Source organism: Anser anser (genome assembly GCF_964211835.1).
Source record: "Anser anser genome assembly, contig: HAP1_SCAFFOLD_55, whole genome shotgun sequence".
Classification (NCBI taxonomy): domain Eukaryota; kingdom Metazoa; phylum Chordata; class Aves; order Anseriformes; family Anatidae; genus Anser; species Anser anser.
In genome coordinates this window covers 75,870-97,522 of record NW_028153463.1, presented here as the reverse complement: position 1 = coordinate 97,522, position 21,653 = coordinate 75,870, and the positions used below count along the sequence as shown (strand labels likewise).

Genomic DNA, 21,653 nt, shown 5'->3' with positions numbered 1-21,653 from the left:
AGTACGAATCATGTCCTTCCTTCTCATCGGCTGATGACAAGGCCGAGCAGATGCCAACACCGCCGCCCTACGAGCCGTAATCTACAACCGAATCGGAGACGTCGGACTGACCCTGAGCATAGCATGACTAGCTTCAACATTCAACACCTGAGAGATCCAACAAGCCGTACACCCCCACCAAACCCCAATCCTCCCCCTCATAGGATTAATCCTCGCAGCCGCAGGAAAATCCGCCCAATTTGGACTCCACCCATGACTGCCCGCAGCAATAGAAGGCCCCACCCCAGTATCAGCCCTACTGCACTCCAGTACCATAGTAGTAGCCGGAATCTTCCTGCTCATCCGCATGCACCCCCTGCTAGCCACCAACCAGACAGCCCTAACTGCCTGCCTATGCCTAGGTGCTCTATCAACCCTATTCGCTGCCACATGCGCCCTAACCCAAAATGACATCAAAAAAATCATTGCTTTCTCAACATCCAGCCAACTAGGACTAATAATAGTCACTATCGGACTAAACCTCCCACAACTAGCCTTCCTACACATCTCAACCCATGCCTTCTTTAAAGCCATACTATTCCTATGCTCAGGGTCTATCATCCACAACCTAAACGGAGAACAAGATATCCGAAAGATAGGAGGCCTACAGAAAATACTCCCAGTCACTACTTCCTGCCTAACCATCGGAAACCTGGCGCTGATAGGAACCCCATTCCTAGCCGGATTCTACTCAAAAGACCTCATCATCGAAAGCTTAAACACATCATACCTAAATACTTGAGCCCTACTCCTAACCCTTATAGCCACAGCATTCACCGCAACCTACAGCATCCGCATAACCATCCTAGTCCAAGCTGGACAAACCCGAATCCCCCCAATAGTATCAATAAACGAAAACAACCCACTAATCACCGCCCCCCTAACCCGACTCGCCCTAGGCAGCATTACAGCAGGAATAATCATTACCTCTTTCATCACACCAACCAAAACCCCCCCAATAACCATACCCCTTATCACCAAAACCGCTGCCATCCTCATAACAATCCTAGGAATCATCCTAGCCCTAGAACTATCGAACATAACACACACCCTCACTCACCCCAAACCAAACCCCCTCATAAACTTCTCCTCTGCATTAGGGTACTTCAACCCCCTAGTACACCGATTCTTCTCCAAAAACCTACTAGAAAAGGGACAAAACATTGCCCTACACTTGATCGACCTCTCCTGACTCAAAAAAATAGGGCCAGAGGGCCTTGCTGAACTACAAGTAGCCGCAAGCAAAGCCGCAACCTCAATACACACAGGGCTAATTAAGGCCTACCTAGGATCCTTCGCCCTCTCCATCCTGGTAATAATCCTAATAACACACAGACTCACTAATGGCCCCTAACATCCGCAAATCCCATCCCCTACTAAAAATAATCAACAACTCCCTAATCGACCTACCCGCCCCCTCCAACATCTCTGCCTGATGAAACTTCGGCTCCCTTCTAGCCATCTGCTTAGCCACACAAATCCTAACAGGCCTGCTACTAGCCATACACTACACCGCAGACACTTCACTCGCCTTCTCCTCAGTAGCTCACACATGCCGAGACGTCCAGTACGGATGGCTCATCCGCAACCTCCACGCCAACGGTGCTTCGCTCTTCTTTATCTGCATCTACTTACACATCGGACGAGGCCTCTACTACGGCTCCTACCTATACAAAGAAACCTGAAACACAGGAGTAATCCTCCTACTCACCCTAATAGCAACTGCCTTCGTAGGGTATGTCCTACCATGAGGACAAATGTCATTCTGAGGGGCCACCGTAATCACCAACCTATTCTCAGCCATCCCGTACATTGGGCAAACTCTAGTAGAATGAGCCTGAGGAGGATTCTCAGTAGACAATCCAACCTTAACCCGATTCTTCGCCATCCACTTCCTACTGCCCTTCCTAATTGCAGGAATCACCCTAGTCCACCTAACCTTCCTACACGAATCAGGCTCAAATAACCCACTAGGAATCGTATCAGACTGCGACAAAATCCCATTCCACCCACACTTCTAGATTAAAGACAGCTTAGGGCTTACCCTAATAATCACCCCTCTAATAGCACTAGCCCTATTTTCACCGAACCTCCTGGTTCTTGGAATCCTAGTTGGGAGTGGTTGGCCACATGAGATGTACAGGATTTTTACCTGTGATTTAGTCTTGACAAGGCTATGTAATTGGTTTACTAACGTCTCATAAGAAAGAAGCATGAGCGGTTAATGCAGTTGGCTTGAAACCCATCCCCAGTGGTGCCAGTGCACTCTCTGAACTCACTGAAGTGCATCCCCAGTGGTGCCAGTGCACTCTCTGCACTCATTGCACTGCATCCCCAGTGGTGCCAGTGCGCTCTCTGGAGTCACAGCACTGCATCCCCAGTGGTGCCAGTGCACTCGCTGGACTCACTGCAGTGCATCCCCAGTGGTGCCAGTGCACTCTCTGGACTCACTGCACTGCATCCCCAGTGGTGCCAGTGCACTCTCTGGACTCACTGCACTGCATCACCAGTGGTGCCAGTGCACTCTCTGGACTCACTGCAGTGCATCCCCAGTGGTGCCAGTGCACTCTCTGGACTCACTGCACTCCATCCCCAGTGGTGCCAGTGCACTCTCTGGACTCACTGAAGTGCATCCCCAGTGGTGCCAGTGCACTCTCTGCACTCACTGCACTGCATCCACAGTGGTGCCAGTGCGCTCTCTGGAGTCACAGCACTTCATCCCCAGTGGTGCCAGTGCAATCTCTGGACTCACTGCACTGCATTCCCAGTGGTGCCAGTGCACTCTCTGGACTCACTGAAGTGCATCCCCATTGGTGCCATTGCACTCTCTGCACTCACTGCACTGCATCCCCAGTGGTGCCAATGCACTCACTGGACTGACTACACTGCATCCCCAGTGGTGCCAGTGCACTCTCTGGACTCACTGCAGTGCATCCCCAGTGGTGCCAGTGCACTCTCTGGACTCACTGCACTGCATCCCCAGTGGTGCCAGTGCACTCTCTGGACAAGCTGAAGTGCATCACCAGTGGTGCCAGTGCCCTCACTGGACTGACTACACTGCATCCCCAGTGGTGCCAGTGCGCTCTCCGGAGTCACAGCACTGCATCCCCAGTGGTGCCAGTGCACTCACTGGACACACTGTACTGCATCACAGGTGGTGCCAGTGCACTCTCTGCACTCACTGCAGTGCATCCCAAGTGGTGCCAGTGCATTCACTGGACTCACTGGACTGCATCACCAGTGGTGCCAGTGCACTCTCTGGACTCACTGCAGTGCATCCCCAGTGGTGCCAGTGCACTCTCTGGACTCACTGCAGTGCATCCCCAGTGGTGCCAGTGCAGTCTCTGGACTCACTGCACTGCATCCCCAGTGGTGCCAGAGCACTCTCTGGACTCACTGCACTGCATCCCCAGTGGTGCCAGTGCACTCTCTGGACTCACTGCACCGCATCCCCAGTGGTGTCAGTGCACTCTCTGGACTCACTGAAGTGCATCCCCAGTGGTGCCAGTGCACTCTCTGGACTCACTGCAGTGCATCCCCAGTGGTGCCAGTGCACTCTCTGGACTCACTGCACTGCATCCCCAGTGGTGCCAGTGCAATCTCTGGACTCACTGTAGTGCATCCCCAGTGGTGCCAGTGCACTCTCTGGACTCACTGCAGTGCATCCCCAGTGGTGCCAGTGCACTCTCTGGACTCACTGTACTGCATCACCAGTGGTGCCAGTGCACTCTCTGGACTCACTGCACTGCATCCCCAGTGGTGCCAGTGCACTCTCTGGACTCACTGCACTGCATCCCCAGTGGTGCCAGTGCACTCTCTGGACAAGCTGAAGTGCATCACCAGTGGTGCCAGTGCCCTCACTGGACTGACTACACTGCATCCCCAGTGGTGCCAGTGCGCTCTCCGGAGTCACAGCACTGCATCCCCAGTGGTGCCAGTGCACTCACTGGACACACTGTATTGCATCACAGGTGGTGCCAGTGCACTCTCTGCACTCACTGCAGTGCATCCCAAGTGGTGCCAGTGCATTCACTGGACTCACTGGACTGCATCACCAGTGGTGCCAGTGCACTCTCTGGACTCACTGCAGTGCATCCCCAGTGGTGCCAGTGCACTCTCTGGACTCACTGCAGTGCATCCCCAGTGGTGCCAGTGCAGTCTCTGGACTCACTGCACTGCATCCCCAGTGGTGCCAGAGCACTCTCTGGACTCACTGCACTGCATCCCCAGTGGTGCCAGTGCACTCTCTGGACTCACTGCACCGCATCCCCAGTGGTGTCAGTGCACTCTCTGGACTCACTGAAGTGCATCCCCAGTGGTGCCAGTGCACTCTCTGGACTCACTGCAGTGCATCCCCAGTGGTGCCAGTGCACTCTCTGGACTCACTGCACTGCATCCCCAGTGGTGCCAGTGCAATCTCTGGACTCACTGTAGTGCATCCCCAGTGGTGCCAGTGCACTCTCTGGACTCACTGCAGTGCATCCCCAGTGGTGCCAGTGCACTCTCTGGACTCACTGTACTGCATCACCAGTGGTGCCAGTGCACTCTCTGGACTCACTGCACTGCATCCCCAGTGGTGCCAGTGCACTCTCTGGACTCACTGCAGTGCATCCCCAGTGGTGCCAGTGCACTCTCTGGACTCACTGCACTGCATCCCCAGTGGTGCCAGTGCACTCCCTGCACTCACTGCACTGCATTCCCAGTGGTGCCAGTGAAGTCTCTGGACTCACTGCACTGCATCCCCAGTGGTGCCAGTGCACTCTCTGGACTCACTGCACTGCATCCCCACTGCTGCCAGTGCACTCTCTGGACTCACTGCACTGCATCCCCAGTGGTGCCAGTGCACTCTCTGGACTCACTGCACTGCATCCCCAGTGGTGCCAGTGCACTCTCTCGAGTCACTGCACTACATCCCCAGTAGTGCCAGTGCACTTCACTGGACTCACTGTACTGCATCATCGGTGGTGCCAGTGCACTCTCTGGACTCACTGCACTGCATCCCCACTGGTACCAGTGCACTCTGTGGACTCACTGTACTGCATCCCCAGTGGTGACAGTGCACTCTCTGGACTCACTGCAGTGCATCCCCAGTGGTGCCAGTGCACTCTCTGGAGTCACTGCAGTGCATCCCCAGTGGTGCCAGTGCACTCTCTGGACTCACTGCACTGCATCCCCAGTGGTGCCAGTGCAGTCTCTGGACTCACTGCACTGCATCCCCAGTGGTGCCAGTGCACTCTCTGGACTCACTGCACTGCATCCCCAGTGGTGTCAGTGCACTCTCTGGACTCACTGAAGTGCATCCCCAGTTGTGCCAGTGCACTCTCTGGACTCAATGCACTGCATCCCCAGTGGTGCCAGTGCACTCTCTGGACTTCAATCTTTGGTTTACAAGACCAATGTTTTTATAAACTATTAGAGTATTTAGCAGTTGAGTATTTTGTTTTCTAGGGCGCTTGCGGCGGGGAGGAGAAATAGGAGGATAGTGAAGTAGGCGATTGAAGCGAGTTGGCCGATGATGATGAATGGGTGTTCGACGGGTTGGCTTCCTACTCATGTTAGGACGAGGAGGTCGGCGACTAGTACTCAGAATAGGAGCTGGGAGAGTGGTCGGAATGTTATTGCTCGTTGTTTTGATTTGTGCAGGAATGGGATTAGGAATAGGATCAGTACGGAGGCGGCCAGTGCTAATACGCCTCCTAGTTTATTTGGGATTGAACGTAGGATGGCGTAGGCGAATAGGAAGTATCATTCTGGCTTGATGTGTGGTGGGGTTACTAGCGGGTTTGCTGGGGTGAAGTTTTCTGGGTCTCCCAGGAGGTTAACCGCTCATGCTTCTTTCTTATGAGACGTTAGTAAACCAATTACATAGCCTTGTCAAGACTAAATCACAGGTAAAAATCCTGTACATCTCATGTGGCCAACCACTCCCAACTAGGATTCCAAGACGCCTCATCACCCATCATAGAAGAACTCGTTGAATTCCACGACCACGCCCTAATCGTTGCCCTAGCTATCTGCAGCCTAGTTCTCTACCTTTTAGCCCACATACTAACAGAAAAACTCTCGTCCAATGCTGTAGACGCCCAAGAAGTAGAGCTGATCTGGACAATCCTACCTGCTATCGTCCTGGTACTCCTCGCCCTCCCATCCCTACAAATCCTCTACATAATGGACAAAATCGACGAACCAGACCTCACCCTAAAAGCCATCGGCCACCAATGATACTGAAGCTACGAATACACAGACTTCAAAGACCTATCATTCGACTCCTATATAGTGCCCACCCCAGACTTACCCAACGGCCACTTCCGACTGCTAGAAGTTGACCACCGCATAGTTATCCCAATAGAATCCCCCATCCGCGTGATCATTACTGCAGGAGACGTACTCCACTCCTGAGCAGTCCCAACGCTCGGAGTTAAAACAGACGCAATCCCAGGCCGACTAAACCAAACTTCATTCATTACCACCCGGCCTGGGATTTTTTACGGACAATGCTCAGAAATTTGCGGGGCTAATCACAGCTACATACCCATTGTAGTAGAATCAACCCCACTCCCACATTTCGAGGCCTGATCGTCCCTTCTATCATCATCCTAATCATTAAGAAGCTATGCAACAGCACTAGCCTTTTAAGCTAGCCAAAGAGGGACTTCCCCCTCCTTAATGATATGCCACAGCTTAACCCCGCACCATGATTTTCAATCATAATTATAACCTGATTAACCCTAGCACTCCTCATCCAACCAAAACTACTAGCCTTCACCACAACCAACCCCCCATCAAATAAGACCTCCCTCACTACCAAACCCACACCATGATCCTGACCATGAACCTAAGCTTCTTTGACCAATTTTCCAGCCCCAATCTATTTGGCATCCCCTTAATCCTACTATCCCTACTCTTCCCAGCCCTACTATTCCCGTCCCCAAACAACCGATGAATCAACAACCGCCTTTCTACTATCCAAACATGACTCCTTCACCTAATCACAAAACAACTAATAGTCCCACTCAACAAAAATGGCCACAAATGAGCCATAATATTTACATCCCTAATAATCATACTTCTTACAATCAACCTTCTAGGCCTCCTTCCGTATACATTCACCCCAACCACCCAACTATCTATGAACATAGCCCTAGCCTTCCCACTATGGCTCGCCACACTACTAACAGGCATGTTTAACCATGTACGTGCCCCAGGGCCGGCTTAAAGTAGGCTCTATTGTCCCACTTTACTGCTAAATCCGCCTTCCAGAAGTGGTTTCACGCTTCTTTCCGTGTGCCCTATGAATAGGGAATGTAGCCCATTTCTTCCACTCCATAGGCTATACCTTGACCTGTCTTATTAGCGGGGTGCTATTGTGTCCACTGTTGTGCTCTCATTCGAGGTGGGCTGGCGACGGCGGTATGTAGGCTGTGTTGGCAAGGGGTGGTTGGGTTAATCGGGGATTATCGATTGTAGAACAGGCTCCTCTAGGTGGGTTTGGGGCACCGCCAAGTCCTTAGAGTTTTAAGCGTTTGTGCTCGTAGTTCTCTGGCGGATACTTCGGTAAAGTAAGTATCAAGATTTAGGGCCAGGCATAGTGGGGTATCTAATCCCAGTTTGGGCCCTGGCTTTCGTGGGTTTAAATCAGTCGTTAGTTCCTAAGATCATCTTAATGGTGTGTTTAGGTGCATCTTGGGCTTATGACAGCTTAGTTGCATTTTGATCTTAGTTAGCTAGGATAGGCATTTTACCACTCTTTACGCCGTGTCAATAGGACGGTTGATTTGGCTTTCTTGTATGACCGCGGTGGCTGGCACAAGATTTACCAACCCTTGAAGTTAGGCTGTTGCTATAACTAAGTCAAGTTTGCACTCATTGCTTAATGTTAATTACTGCTGAATACCCGTGGGGGCGTGGCTTAGCGAGGCGTCTTGGGCTACTACTTGGGTGTGCCTGATACCCGCTCCTCAAGGCCTGTATGGGGGTAGGTGGTCGAGGGCGTTTACACTGGGGCGCGGATACTTGCATGTATATATTTAGCAAAAACCAACCGTAAGGTTAGGACTAAGTCTTTTGTCCGCAGGCATGTTTTATGCCATCTTGGCAACTTCAGTGCCATGCTTTGTGTTAAGCTATGTGGACGGGGGTGTGGTTAGCTGATAGTTGAGTGGTGAGTGAGAGTGAAGTATATGAAATTATTGCTTGTGTTTACTATTTTTAGTACTGGAGTTTCTCTAAGTCCTAGGACTAGGAGGAAATGGTGTTTCATAGTGTGTAGGCGTCGGGATAGTCCGAGTATCGTCGGGGTATTCCTGCTAGGCCTAGGAAGTGCTGGGGGAAGAACGTTAGGTTTACTCCTGTAAATATTACCCCGAAGTGGGCTTTTGCTCATGTTTGGTGTAGGGTAAACCCAGTGAGTAGTGGGAATCAGTGAGTAAATCCTGCTAGAATGGCAAAGACGGCGCCTATGGATAGGACGTAGTGGAAGTGGGCAACTACGTAGTACGTGTCGTGCAGGGCGATGTCTAGGGAAGAGTTTGCAAGAACGATTCCTGTTAATCCTCCGATGGTAAATAGGAAGATAAATCCTAGAGCTCATAGTATTGGGGGGGGTCTCATTTGATTGTTCCTCCGTGCAGGGTGGCTAGTCAGCTAAATACTTTGATTCCGGTAGGGATGGCAATGATTATAGTGGCTGATGTAAAGTAGGCTCGGGTATCAACGTCTATTCCTACTGTAAACATGTGGTGAGCTCAGACGATGAATCCTAGGAAGCCGATGGATAGTATGGCTCAGACTATTCCCATGTAGCCGAAGGGCTCCTTTTTGCCTGAGTAGTACGTGACTACGTGTGAGATGATTCCGAACCCCGGTAGGATCAGAATATAGACTTCTGGGTGTCCGAAGAATCAGAATAGGTGTTGGTACAGGATTGGGTCTCCTCCTCCAGCGGGGTCGAAGAATGTGGTGTTTAGGTTTCGATCAGTTAGTAATATTGTAATACCGGCGGCGAGTACGGGGAGTGATAGAAGGAGTAGGATGGCGGTAATTAGTACGGATCAGACAAATAGTGGGGTTTGGTATTGTGAGAGTGCGGGGGGTTTTATGTTGATGGCTGTGGTGATAAAGTTGATGGCCCCAAGGATGGAGGAGATACCGGCTAAGTGGAGTGAGAAGATAGCCAGGTCTACTGAAGCTCCGGCGTGGGCAAGGTCACCTGCTAGGGGAGGGTAGACAGTTCAGCCTGTGCCGGCGCCAGCTTCTACAGTGGATGAGGCTAGTAGGAGGAGGAATGATGGGGGGAGGAGTCAAAAGCTTATGTTGTTTATTCGCGGGAATGCTATGTCGGGGGCACCGATTATGAGGGGGACTAATCAGTTGCCGAATCCTCCGATCATGATGGGTATGACTATAAAGAAGCTTATTACAAAGGCGTGAGCGGTAACGATTACATTGTAAATTTGGTCGTCGCCTAGGAGAGTTCCTGGTTGTCCTAGTTCTGCGCGGATTAATAGGCTGAGTGCGGTGCCGACTATTCCTGCTCATGCCCCGAAGATGAGGTACAGGGTGCCAATATCCTTATGGTTAGTGGAAAATAGTCATCGGTTGATGAAGGTGACGGGTAAGATGGCTGAGTGTTGAAGCGTTAGGCTGTAGTCCTTTTTACAGAGGTTTAATTCCTCTTCTTATCGGCTCTGTAGTGAAATTCATGTTGAGTTGCAAGCTCATCGATGCGCACTAGGGTGCGTCAGGGTCTTTGTAGGCAGAAGCCAATTGGTTTAGGCATTTAGCTGTTAACTAGAGTTTTGTGGGATCGAAGCCCATCTGTCTAGGGAGGCTTTAGCTTAATTAAAGCGTCTGACTTGCATTCAGAAGATACAGGTTAATATTCTGTAAGTCTTAATGTGCAGAAACTAAGAGGGTTTAACTCTTATTTAAGGCTTTGAAGGCCTTCGGTTTGGGGTGTTATCCTAAGTTTCTAGACAATGGCATGTATTATTGGGGACAGGGGAAGTAAGAGGATTGATAGTGAGGCAAGGACCGCAGTAGGTGTGCTTGGGGCTTTGCTAGTGTATCATTGTTTTATGTGGTTAGAGGAGTTGGGGGGAAGGGTAATTGTTGAGTGGTATGCGAGGCGTAGGTAGAAGAAGAGGCTGAGCAGTGATAGCATGGCAATTGCCATGGCTGCTGGTGTTATTTCCTGTTTAGTTAGTTCTTGGATGATAAGTCACTTTGGTATAAAGCCTGTTAATGGGGGGAGGCCTGCTAGGGATAAAAGTACTAGTATTAGGGTGGCGTTTAGCACTGGGGTTTTTGTTCATGAGGTTGTGATCATGGATAGGTTAAGGGCTTTGATTTTGTTAAGGGCTAGGAATACGGCTGATGTTATGATTGTGTATAGGTAGAAGGTAAGTAAGGCCAATTTGGGGCTGTAAACTAGGATGATGGCGATTCAGCCTAAGTGGGAGATGGACGAGAAGGCTAGGATTTTGCGTGTTTGTGTTTGGTTCAGTCCTATTCAGCCTCCTAGTGCTGTTGAGGCTAGGGCCATGGCGGTGAGTAGAGCTGGGTCGAGGGATTTGGATGTTAGTAGGAGCAGGGTTAGTGGGGGGAATTTTATGAGGGTCGAGAGTAGCAGGGCTGTTATTAGTGGCGATCCTTGTAGTACTTCTGGGAATCAGAAGTGAAATGGCACTAGGCCCAGTTTAATAGCGATTGCTGCTGTCAGTAGTAGACAGGAGGTTGGGTGGTTTATTTGTGTGATGTCTCATTGGCCGGTGACTCAGGCATTGGTTATGCTAGAGAATAGGACCAGGGCGGAAGCAGCTGCTTGGGTTAGGAAGTATTTCGTTGCGGCTTCTACTGCTCGTGGGTGGTGGGATTTGGCAATTAGGGGAATGATGGCTAGTGCGTTGATCTCCAGTCCTGTCCAGGCCAGAACTCAGTGGTTGCTGGAAATTGTGATTGTGGTGCCCAAGATGAGGCTGAAGGTTATGATTGGGGTCGCGTAAGGGTTCATTAGTAGAGGAGGGGGTTAAACCATCATTTTCGGGGTATGGGCCCGATAGCTTGATTAGCTGACTCTACTAGAAAATAATATAAGGGAAGTATGGAGAATTTTGATTTCTCTTGTGTGGGTTCAATTCCTACTTTTCTAAGGTCAACAGGAAATGAGAGGGCTGTTATACCTCTATGTTCACTTTATCGTAGTGACCCTTTGTAGTTCAGGCACATTTCCTTATGTAAGGAGGTAGGCCTGCATAGCAGATAGGTATGCTGATGTGTCAGAGGCACAGAGCTAGTGTGAGGGGTAGGAAGTTTTTTCATAGTAGGTGCATTAGTTGGTCATATCGGAATCGTGGGTATGAAGCTCGGACCCATAAGAAACCAGAAGATAGTAGGAGGACTTTTGTGGCTAGGATGACGGGGAATAGTTCTGTGGGTGGCCCTAGGGCGCTTGGGTTTAGGAATATGATGGCTGTAAGTGTATTTATTAGCATAATGTTCGCATATTCAGCTAGGAAGAATAAGGCGAAGGGTCCTGCGGCGTATTCAACGTTAAACCCTGAGACTAGCTCAGATTCACCCTCTGTGAGGTCAAAAGGAGCTCGGTTTGTCTCTGCTAGGGTGGATACGTATCATATTATTGCTAGGGGTCATGAGGAGAAAATGAAGTATAGAGGCTCCTGTGCGACGGCAAAGGAGCTGAGTGTGTAGCTTCCGCTTAGTATGATTATTGATAGCAGGATTATGGCCAGTGTCACTTCGTATGAAATGGTCTGTGCTACTGCCCGTAGGGCTCCGATTAGTGCGTATTTTGAGTTCGAGGCTCAGCCTGATCATAGGACTGAGTAGACGGCTAGGCTTGACATGGCTATTAGGAAGAGAACTCCGAGGTTTAGATCTGCTAGGGGAAATGGGAGTGGTAGTGGTGCTCAAGTGGTGAGGGCTAGGACAAGGGCTAGTATTGGTATCAGAATGAATAGAAGTGGGGAAGAGGTAGAGGGTCGGATGGGCTCTTTGGTAAATAGTTTCAGTCCGTCCGCAAATGGTTGAAGTAGGCCAAAAGGCCCGACAACGTTAGGGCCTTTGCGGGATTGTATGTAGCTTAGGATTTTCCGTTCTACTAGGGTTAGGAAGGCTACGGCAATCAGGATTGGGATGATGTATAGGAGGGATATAATGAGGCAGCTTAGTGTTGTTATTTGAATCATGGGTGAAGCTAGGGAGAGGATTTGAACCTCTGGGGAAAGGGCTTAAGCCTTCTGCACTTGCCGGGCTCTGCCACTCTAGCTGGTCCTTTTCTAGGATTGAAAGTGGTGGGGGAAGGCCCTCTTCACGGTTTAGTTGGTTTCACTGCTTAGAGGGGGGGGCGTGCTTGTGGTATTGGCCCCACTTTCCCGGTCCTTTCGTACTGGGGAGAGTGTGTCATAGATAGAAACCGACCTGGATTGCTCCGGTCTGAACTCAGATCACGTAGGACTGTTAATCGTTGAACAAACGAACCCTTAATAGCGGCTGCACCATTAGGATGTCCTGATCCAACATCGAGGTCGTAAACCCCCCTGTCGATATGGGCTCTTGAGGGGGATTGCGCTGTTATCCCTGGGGTAGCTTGGTCCATTAATCAATTATATTGGGTCTGGTCACTGTTAGCACTTTGAGGGGTAGCTCTAGGTAAAGAGGTATGGTCTTGTTTTTGGAGGATTTGTTCTCCTCCAAGGTCGCCCCAACCGAAAAATATCGACCAGGCTCTGCGATGGTAGTGGCCCCAGTGGGGTTGATTGAGGATTCGCGGTGGTCGTTGATTTTTAAGTTCCACAGGGTCTTCTCGTCTTATGTTCACATCCCCGCTTTTGCACGGGGAGATCAATTTCACTGATTATCTGTGAGAGACAGTTAAGACCTCGTTTAGCCATTCATACAAGTCTCGATTTATGGGACAATTGATTGCGCTACCTTTGCACGGTTAGGATACCGCGGCCGTTAAACCTAAGTCACCGGGCAGGCATCACCTTCAATACTTGTTTAATTTGCTGAAGGCTATGTTTTTGGTAAACAGTCGGGCCTTATTAATTTGCCGAGTTCCTTTCACAGATTTTAATCGCTCTTATAGGCGCTCCTGAGTCGGGTTAACAGGGTTAGTTAATACGTGGTCTTGTAGGGGTTTTTGTATCTGTCTAGGTCTGTTAATAATGTTTCTATGTAAGCTTGCGCCGTTAGAGGGGTGTGGCCCTGTACATGAGGGGCCTAGGATGATTCCTAGGATTTTTATGAGGATGGCAGCGGTTTTGGTGATAAGGGGTATGGTTATTGGGGGGGTTTTGGTTGGTGTGATGAAAGAGGTAATGATTATTCCTGCTGTAATGCTGCCTAGGGCGAGTCGGGTTAGGGGGGCGGTGATTAGTGGGTTGTTTTTGTTTATTGATACTACTGGGGGGATTCGGGTTTGTCCAGCTTGGACTAGGATGGTTATGCGGATGCTGTAGGTTGCGGTGAATGCTGTGGCTATAAGGGTTAGGAGTAGGGCTCAAGTATTTAGGTATGATGTGTTTAAGCTTTCGATGATGAGGTCTTTTGAGTAGAATCCGGCTAGGAATGGGGTTCCTATCAGCGCCAGGTTTCCGATGGTTAGGCAGGAAGTAGTGACTGGGAGTATTTTCTGTAGGCCTCCTATCTTTCGGATATCTTGTTCTCCGTTTAGGTTGTGGATGATAGACCCTGAGCATAGGAATAGTATGGCTTTAAAGAAGGCATGGATGAATGCTCGTTGGACATAGCACAAAACAACAAATCATTAAGCGCAACCCCTGCGCTTCACAAACTAAACCAGTAAACTTTCGCTAACCACCATGTAGCATAAACCTTCATCGCCCAATCCCAGCAAACTACCTCTAAAACTCCATTAATCATCCCTTCCATGACATCATCGGAACGATGTACATATACACACAAACACATACAAAATAACTTAAACTTATTAGAGAAACTCCAGTACTAAAAATAGTAAACACAAGCAATAATTTCATATACTTCACTCTCACTCACCACTCAACTATCAGCTAACCACACCCCCGTCCACATAGCTTAACACAAAGCATGGCACTGAAGTTGCCAAGATGGCATAAAACATACCTGCGGACAAAAGACTTAGTCCTAACCTTACGGTTGGTTTTTGCTAAATATATACATGCAAGTATCCGCGCCCCAGTGTAAACGCCCTCGACCACCTACCCCCATACAGGCCTTGAGGAGCGGGTATCAGGCACACCCAAGTAGTAGCCCAAGACGCCTCGCTAAGCCACGCCCCCACGGGTATTCAGCAGTAATTAACATTAAGCAATGAGTGCAAACTTGACTTAGTTATAGCAACAGCCTAACTTCAAGGGTTGGTAAATCTTGTGCCAGCCACCGCGGTCATACAAGAAAGCCAAATCAACCGTCCTATTGACACGGCGTAAAGAGTGGTAAAATGCCTATCCTAGCTAACTAAGATCAAAATGCAACTGAGCTGTCATAAGCCCAAGATGCACCTAAACACACCATTAAGATGATCTTAGGAACTAACGACTGATTTAAACCCACGAAAGCCAGGGCCCAAACTGGGATTAGATACCCCACTATGCCTGGCCCTAAATCTTGATACTTACTTTACCGAAGTATCCGCCAGAGAACTACGAGCACAAACGCTTAAAACTCTAAGGACTTGGCGGTGCCCCAAACCCACCTAGAGGAGCCTGTTCTACAATCGATAATCCCCGATTAATCCAACCACCCCTTGCCAACACAGCCTACATACCGCCGTCGCCAGCCCACCTCGAATGAGAGCACAACAGTGGACACAATAGCACCCCGCTAATAAGACAGGTCAAGGTATAGCCTATGGAGTGGAAGAAATGGGCTACATTCCCTATTCATAGGGCACACGGAAAGAAGCGTGAAACCACTTCTGGAAGGCGGATTTAGCAGTAAAGTGGGACAATAGAGCCTACTTTAAGCCGGCCCTGGGGCACGTACATGGTTAAACATGCCTGTTAGTAGTGTGGCGAGCCATAGTGGGAAGGCTAGGGCTATGTTCATAGATAGTTGGGTGGTTGGGGTGAATGTATACGGAAGGAGGCCTAGAAGGTTGATTGTAAGAAGTATGATTATTAGGGATGTAAATATTATGGCTCATTTGTGGCCATTTTTGTTGAGTGGGACTATTAGTTGTTTTGTGATTAGGTGAAGGAGTCATGTTTGGATAGTAGAAAGGCGGTTGTTGATTCATCGGTTGTTTGGGGACGGGAATAGTAGGGCTGGGAAGAGTAGGGATAGTAGGATTAAGGGGATGCCAAATAGATTGGGGCTGGAAAATTGGTCAAAGAAGCTTAGGTTCATGGTCAGGATCATGGTGTGGGTTTGGTAGTGAGGGAGGTCTTATTTGATGGGGGGTTGGTTGTGGTGAAGGCTAGTAGTTTTGGTTGGATGAGGAGTGCTAGGGTTAATCAGGTTATAATTATGATTGAAAATCATGGTGCGGGGTTAAGCTGTGGCATATCATTAAGGAGGGGGAAGTCCCTCTTTGGCTAGCTTAAAAGGCTAGTGCTGTTGCATAGCTTCTTAATGATTAGGATGATGATAGAAGGGACGATCAGGCCTCGAAATGTGGGAGTGGGGTTGATTCTACTACAGTAGGTATGTAGCTGTGATTAGCCCCGCAAATTTCTGAGCATTGTCCGTAAAAAATCCCAGGCCGGGTGGTAATGAATGAAGTTTGGTTTAGTCGGCCTGGGATTGCGTCTGTTTTAACTCCGAGCGTTGGGACTGCTCAGGAGTGGAGTACGTCTCCTGCAGTAATGATCACGCGGATGGGGGATTCTATTGGGATAACTACGCGGTGGTCAACTTCTAGCAGTCGGAAGTGGCCGTTGGGTAAGTCTGGGGTGGGCACTATGTAGGAGTCGAATGATAGGTCTTTGAAGTCTGTGTATTCGTAGCTTCAGTATCATTGGTGGCCGATGGCTTTTAGGGTGAGGTCTGGTTCGTCGATTTCGTCCATTATGTAGAGGATTTGTAGGGATGGGAGGGCGAGGAGTACCAGGACGATAGCAGGTAGGATTGTCCAGATCAGCTCTACTTCTTGGGCGTCTACAGCATTGGACGAGAGTTTTTCTGTTAGTATGTGGGCTAAAAGGTAGAGAACTAGGCTGCAGATAGCTAGGGCAACGATTAGGGCGTGGTCGTGGAATTCAACGAGTTCTTCTATGATGGGTGATGAGGCGTCTTGGAATCCTAGTTGGGAGTGGTTGGCCACATGAGATGTACAGGATTTTTACCTGTGATTTAGTCTTGACAAGGCTATGTAATTGGTTTACTAACGTCTCATAAGAAAGAAGCATGAGCGGTTAACCTCCTGGGAGACCCAGAAAACTTCACCCCAGCAAACCCGCTAGTAACCCCACCACACATCAAGCCAGAATGATACTTCCTATTCGCCTACGCCATCCTACGTTCAATCCCAAATAAACTAGGAGGCGTATTAGCACTGGCCGCCTCCGTACTGATCCTATTCCTAATCCCATTCCTGCACAAATCAAAACAACGAGCAATAACATTCCGACCACTCTCCCAGCTCCTATTCTGAGTACTAGTCGCCGACCTCCTCGTCCTAACATGAGTAGGAAGCCAACCCGTCGAACACCCATTCATCATCATCGGCCAACTCGCTTCAATCGCCTACTTCACTATCCTCCTATTTCTCCTCCCCGCCGCAAGCGCCCTAGAAAACAAAATACTCAACTGCTAAATACTCTAATAGTTTATAAAAACATTGGTCTTGTAAACCAAAGATTGAAGACTTACCACTTCTTAGAGTACCCCAAACTCAGAAAAAAAGGACTCAAACCTTTATCTCCAGCTCCCAAAGCTGGCATTTTCAATAAACTATTCTCTGACCCTAACCCCTAAACCGCCCGAATAGCACCCCGCGACAACCCCCGCACAAGCTCCAATACAACAAACAAAGTCAACAACAGCCCCCAACCCGCCACTAAAAACATCCCTGCCCCATGTGAATAAAACATGGAAACTCCACTAAAATCCGACCGAACAACAAACACCCCAACATTATTCACAGTAGAAACCCCGAACTTCCAAGCCCCCATAACCCCCCCAAACACCAACCCCCCAAAAACAATTGCCACAAACGCTACTGCACATCCAATCACCCGTCAATCCCCCCAAGCCCCAGGGAAAGGCTCCGCTGCTAAAGCTACTGAATAAACAAACACCACCAGCATACCCCCCAAATACACCATAAACAGCACTAAAGCCACGAACGAAACCCCAAGGCCCAGCAACCACCCGCACCCCGCCACAGACGCTAACACCAAACCAACAACCCCATAATACGGCGAAGGATTCGACGCCACACCCAAAACACCCACCACAAAGCAAATCCCTAAAAAAAACATAAAATAAGTCATTATTCCTGCCCGGACACTACCCGAGGCCTGCGGCTCGAAAAGCCGCCATTGTTCTCAACTACAGGAACTAACCGCAAGCCCCCAATAATTCTACCCCATCTATGCCATTATGCTTAACCCCCCCCCCCTCCCCCCCCGAGGCGGGGGTATTTGGTTATGCATATTCGTGCATAAATTTATATACCCCATATACATACATACTATAGTACCAGTAATATACATTATATACGGACTATCTTATAAGCAGGTGCTAAACCCATACATGTACACGGCCATTAAACCCTTAAACACACTCCTACCAAACCACCCGGCATGAATGTTCTAGGACCATACCCCACAACACCCAATACAACTCCACTCAAGCGCATAACAAGACCCCATTTTAATGAATGCTCACAGGACATGCTCCAACAACAACTCTCCACCACATATCTCATGCAGTTCGTATCAGACGGATTTATTAATCGTACTCCTCACGTGAAATCAGCAACCCGTTGCACATAATGTCCGGTATGACTAGCTTCAGGCCCATACGTTCCCCCTAAACCCCTCGCCCTCCTCACATTTTTGCGCCTCTGGTTCCTCGGTCAGGGCCATCCATTGGGTTCACTCACCCCTCCTTGCCCTTCAAAGTGGCATCTGTGAGTACTTTCACCTTCTCAATGCGTAATCGCGGCATGTTCCAGCTTTTTGGCGCCTCTGGTTCCTCTTATTTTTTCCGGGGTTACCTCACAGGTGGCTATTCCCAGTGATCTCGGGGGTCCCACAATCTAAGCCTGGACACACCTGCCTCACGGCCTATCCTATATTTCAAGGGTCCCTCGATGAGACGGTTGGCGTATATGGGGAATCATCCTGACACTGATGCACTTTGACCACATTCAGTTAATGTTACCTCCACCCTCCGGGTTAAATGGGGCTATTGGATGAATGCTCGTTGGACATAGCACAAAACAACAAATCATTAAGCGCAACCCCTGCGCTTCACAAACTAAACCAGTAAACTTTCGCTAACCACCATGTAGCATAAACCTTCATCGCCCAATCCCAGCAAACTACCTCTAAAACTCCATTAATCATCCCTTCCATGACATCATCGGAACGATGTACATATACACACAAACACATACAAAATAACTTAAACTTATTAGAGAAACTCCAGTACTAAAAATAGTAAACACAAGCAATAATTTCATATACTTCACTCTCACTCACCACTCAACTATCAGCTAACCACACCCCCGTCCACATAGCTTAACACAAAGCATGGCACTGAAGTTGCCAAGATGGCATAAAACATGCCTGCGGACAAAAGACTTAGTCCTAACCTTACGGTTGGTTTTTGCTAAATATATACATGCAAGTATCCGCGCCCCAGTGTAAACGCCCTCGACCACCTACCCCCATACAGGCCTTGAGGAGCGGGTATCAGGCACACCCAAGTAGTAGCCCAAGACGCCTCGCTAAGCCACGCCCCCACGGGTATTCAGCAGTAATTAACATTAAGCAATGAGTGCAAACTTGACTTAGTTATAGCAACAGCCTAACTTCAAGGGTTGGTAAATCTTGTGCCAGCCACCGCGGTCATACAAGAAACCCAAATCAACCGTCCTATTGACACGGCGTAAAGAGTGGTAAAATGCCTATCCTAGCTAACTAAGATCAAAATGCAACTGAGCTGTCATAAGCCCAAGATGCACCTAAACACACCATTAAGATGATCTTAGGAACTAACGACTGATTTAAACCCACGAAAGCCAGGGCCCAAACTGGGATTAGATACCCCACTATGCCTGGCCCTAAATCTTGATACTTACTTTACCGAAGTATCCGCCAGAGAACTACGAGCACAAACGCTTAAAACTCTAAGGACTTGGCGGTGCCCCAAACCCACCTAGAGGAGCCTGTTCTACAATCGATAATCCCCGATTAACCCAACCACCCCTTGCCAACACAGCCTACATACCGCCGTCGCCAGCCCACCTCGAATGAGAGCACAACAGTGGACACAATAGCACCCCGCTAATAAGACAGGTCAAGGTATAGCCTATGGAGTGGAAGAAATGGGCTACATTCCCTATTCATAGGGCACACGGAAAGAAGCGTGAAACCACTTCTGGAAGGCGGATTTAGCAGTAAAGTGGGACAATAGAGCCTACTTTAAGCCGGCCCTGGGGCACGTACATACCGCCCGTCACCCTCCTCAAAAGCCACATCCCACATAACTAATACCATAAATACGCTGAAGATGAGGTAAGTCGTAACAAGGTAAGTGTACCGGAAGGTGTACTTAGAATATCAAGACGTAGCTATAACACCAAAGCACTCAGCTTACACCTGAAAGATATCTACTAGACCGGATCGTCTTGAAGCCCCCCCTCTAGCTCAACCACACAAATAGTACACCAAAACTAAAGAATTTACTAAACTAATTAAACTAAAGCATTTTACAGTCTTAGTATAGGCGATAGAAAAGACACTTAGACGCGATAGAGACCCCAGTACCGTAAGGGAAAGATGAAATAGCAGTGAAACAATCAAAGCGACAGACAGCAAAGATCAACCCTTGTACCTTTTGCATCATGGTTTAGCGAGAACAACCAAGCAAAGTGAACTAAAGTTTGCCCCCCCGAAACCCAAGCGAGCTACTTTCAAGCAGTTAAAGAGAGCGAACCCGTCTCTGTTGCAAAAGAGTGGGATGACTTGTCAGTAGAGGTGAAAAGCCAACCGAGCTGGGTGATAGCTGGTTACCTGTGAAACGAATCTAAGTTCCCCCTTAATCCTCCCTACCGGACATCCTGAACCCTAATGAGATGATTAAGAGCTATTTAATGGAGGGACAGCTCCATTAAAAAAGGACACAACCTCGACTAGCGGATAATTCTTACTACTGATCCTACCGTGGGCCCTAAAGCAGCCATCAAAAAAGAGTGCGTCAAAGCTCCACCACCTAAAAATACCAAAATAAGATGATTCCCTTATCACAAACAGGTCAACCTATGAATATAGGAGAATTAATGCTAAAATAAGTAACTCAGGGCCACACCCCTCTAACGGCGCAAGCTTACATAGAAACATTATTAACAGACCTAGACAGATACAAAAACCCCTACAAGACCACGTATTAACTAACCCTGTTAACCCGACTCAGGAGCGCCTATAAGAGCGATTAAAATCTGTGAAAGGAACTCGGCAAATTAATAAGGCCCGACTGTTTACCAAAAACATAGCCTTCAGCAAATTAAACAAGTATTGAAGGTGACGCCTGCCCGGTGACTTAGGTTTAACGGCCGCGGTATCCTAACCGTGCAAAGGTAGCGCAATCAATTGTCCCATAAATCGAGACTTGTATGAATGGCTAAACGAGGTCTTAACTGTCTCTCACAGATAATCAGTGAAATTGATCTCCCCGTGCAAAAGCGGGGATGTGAACATAAGACGAGAAGACCCTGTGGAACTTAAAAATCAACGACCACCGCGAATCCTCAATCAACCCCACTGGGGCCACTACCATCGCAGAGCCTGGTCGATATTTTTCGGTTGGGGCGACCTTGGAGGAGAACAAATCCTCCAAAAACAAGACCATACCTCTTTACCTAGAGCTACCCCTCAAAGTGCTAACAGTGACCAGACCCAATATAATTGATTAATGGACCAAGCTACCCCAGGGATAACAGCGCAATCCCCCTCAAGAGCCCATATCGACAGGGGGGTTTACGACCTCGATGTTGGATCAGGACATCCTAATGGTGCAGCCGCTATTAAGGGTTCGTTTGTTCAACGATTAACAGTCCTACGTGATCTGAGTTCAGACCGGAGCAATCCAGGTCGGTTTCTATCTATGACACACTCTCCCCAGTACGAAAGGACCGGGAAAGTGGGGCCAATACCACAAGCACGCCCCCCCCCTCTAAGCAGTGAAACCAACTAAACCGTGAAGAGGGCCTTCCCCCACCACTTTCAATCCTAGAAAAGGACCAGCTAGAGTGGCAGAGCCCGGCAAGTGCAGAAGGCTTAAGCCCTTTCCCCAGAGGTTCAAATCCTCTCCCTAGCTTCACCCATGATTCAAATAACAACACTAAGCTGCCTCATTATATCCCTCCTATACATCATCCCAATCCTGATTGCCGTAGCCTTCCTAACCCTAGTAGAACG

At 48.9% G+C, this 21,653-nt stretch overlaps 3 long non-coding RNA genes across 3 annotated transcripts in view; 1 reads left to right on the top strand and 2 right to left on the bottom strand.

Annotated features, from left to right (window-relative positions):
• LOC310892114 overlaps nt 1-18,408 on the bottom strand; it is a 127,759-nt gene extending 109,351 nt beyond the window's left edge. The window contains exon 1 of the long non-coding RNA XR_014577877.1: nt 18,046-18,408. This is a non-coding gene — a long non-coding RNA (uncharacterized lncRNA). The remainder of the gene's footprint in view (nt 1-18,045) is intronic.
• LOC310892112 lies at nt 1,361-16,822 on the bottom strand. The gene is made up of 2 exons (XR_014577875.1): nt 16,424-16,822; nt 1,361-2,129 (listed from the first exon to the last, which is right to left on the bottom strand). It is a non-coding gene; the product is annotated as an uncharacterized lncRNA (long non-coding RNA).
• Nucleotides 5,458-16,822, top strand: LOC310892113. The gene is made up of 2 exons (XR_014577876.1): nt 5,458-5,705; nt 16,557-16,822. It is a non-coding gene; the product is annotated as an uncharacterized lncRNA (long non-coding RNA).
• Nucleotides 18,409-21,653: the final 3,245 nt, after the last annotated feature.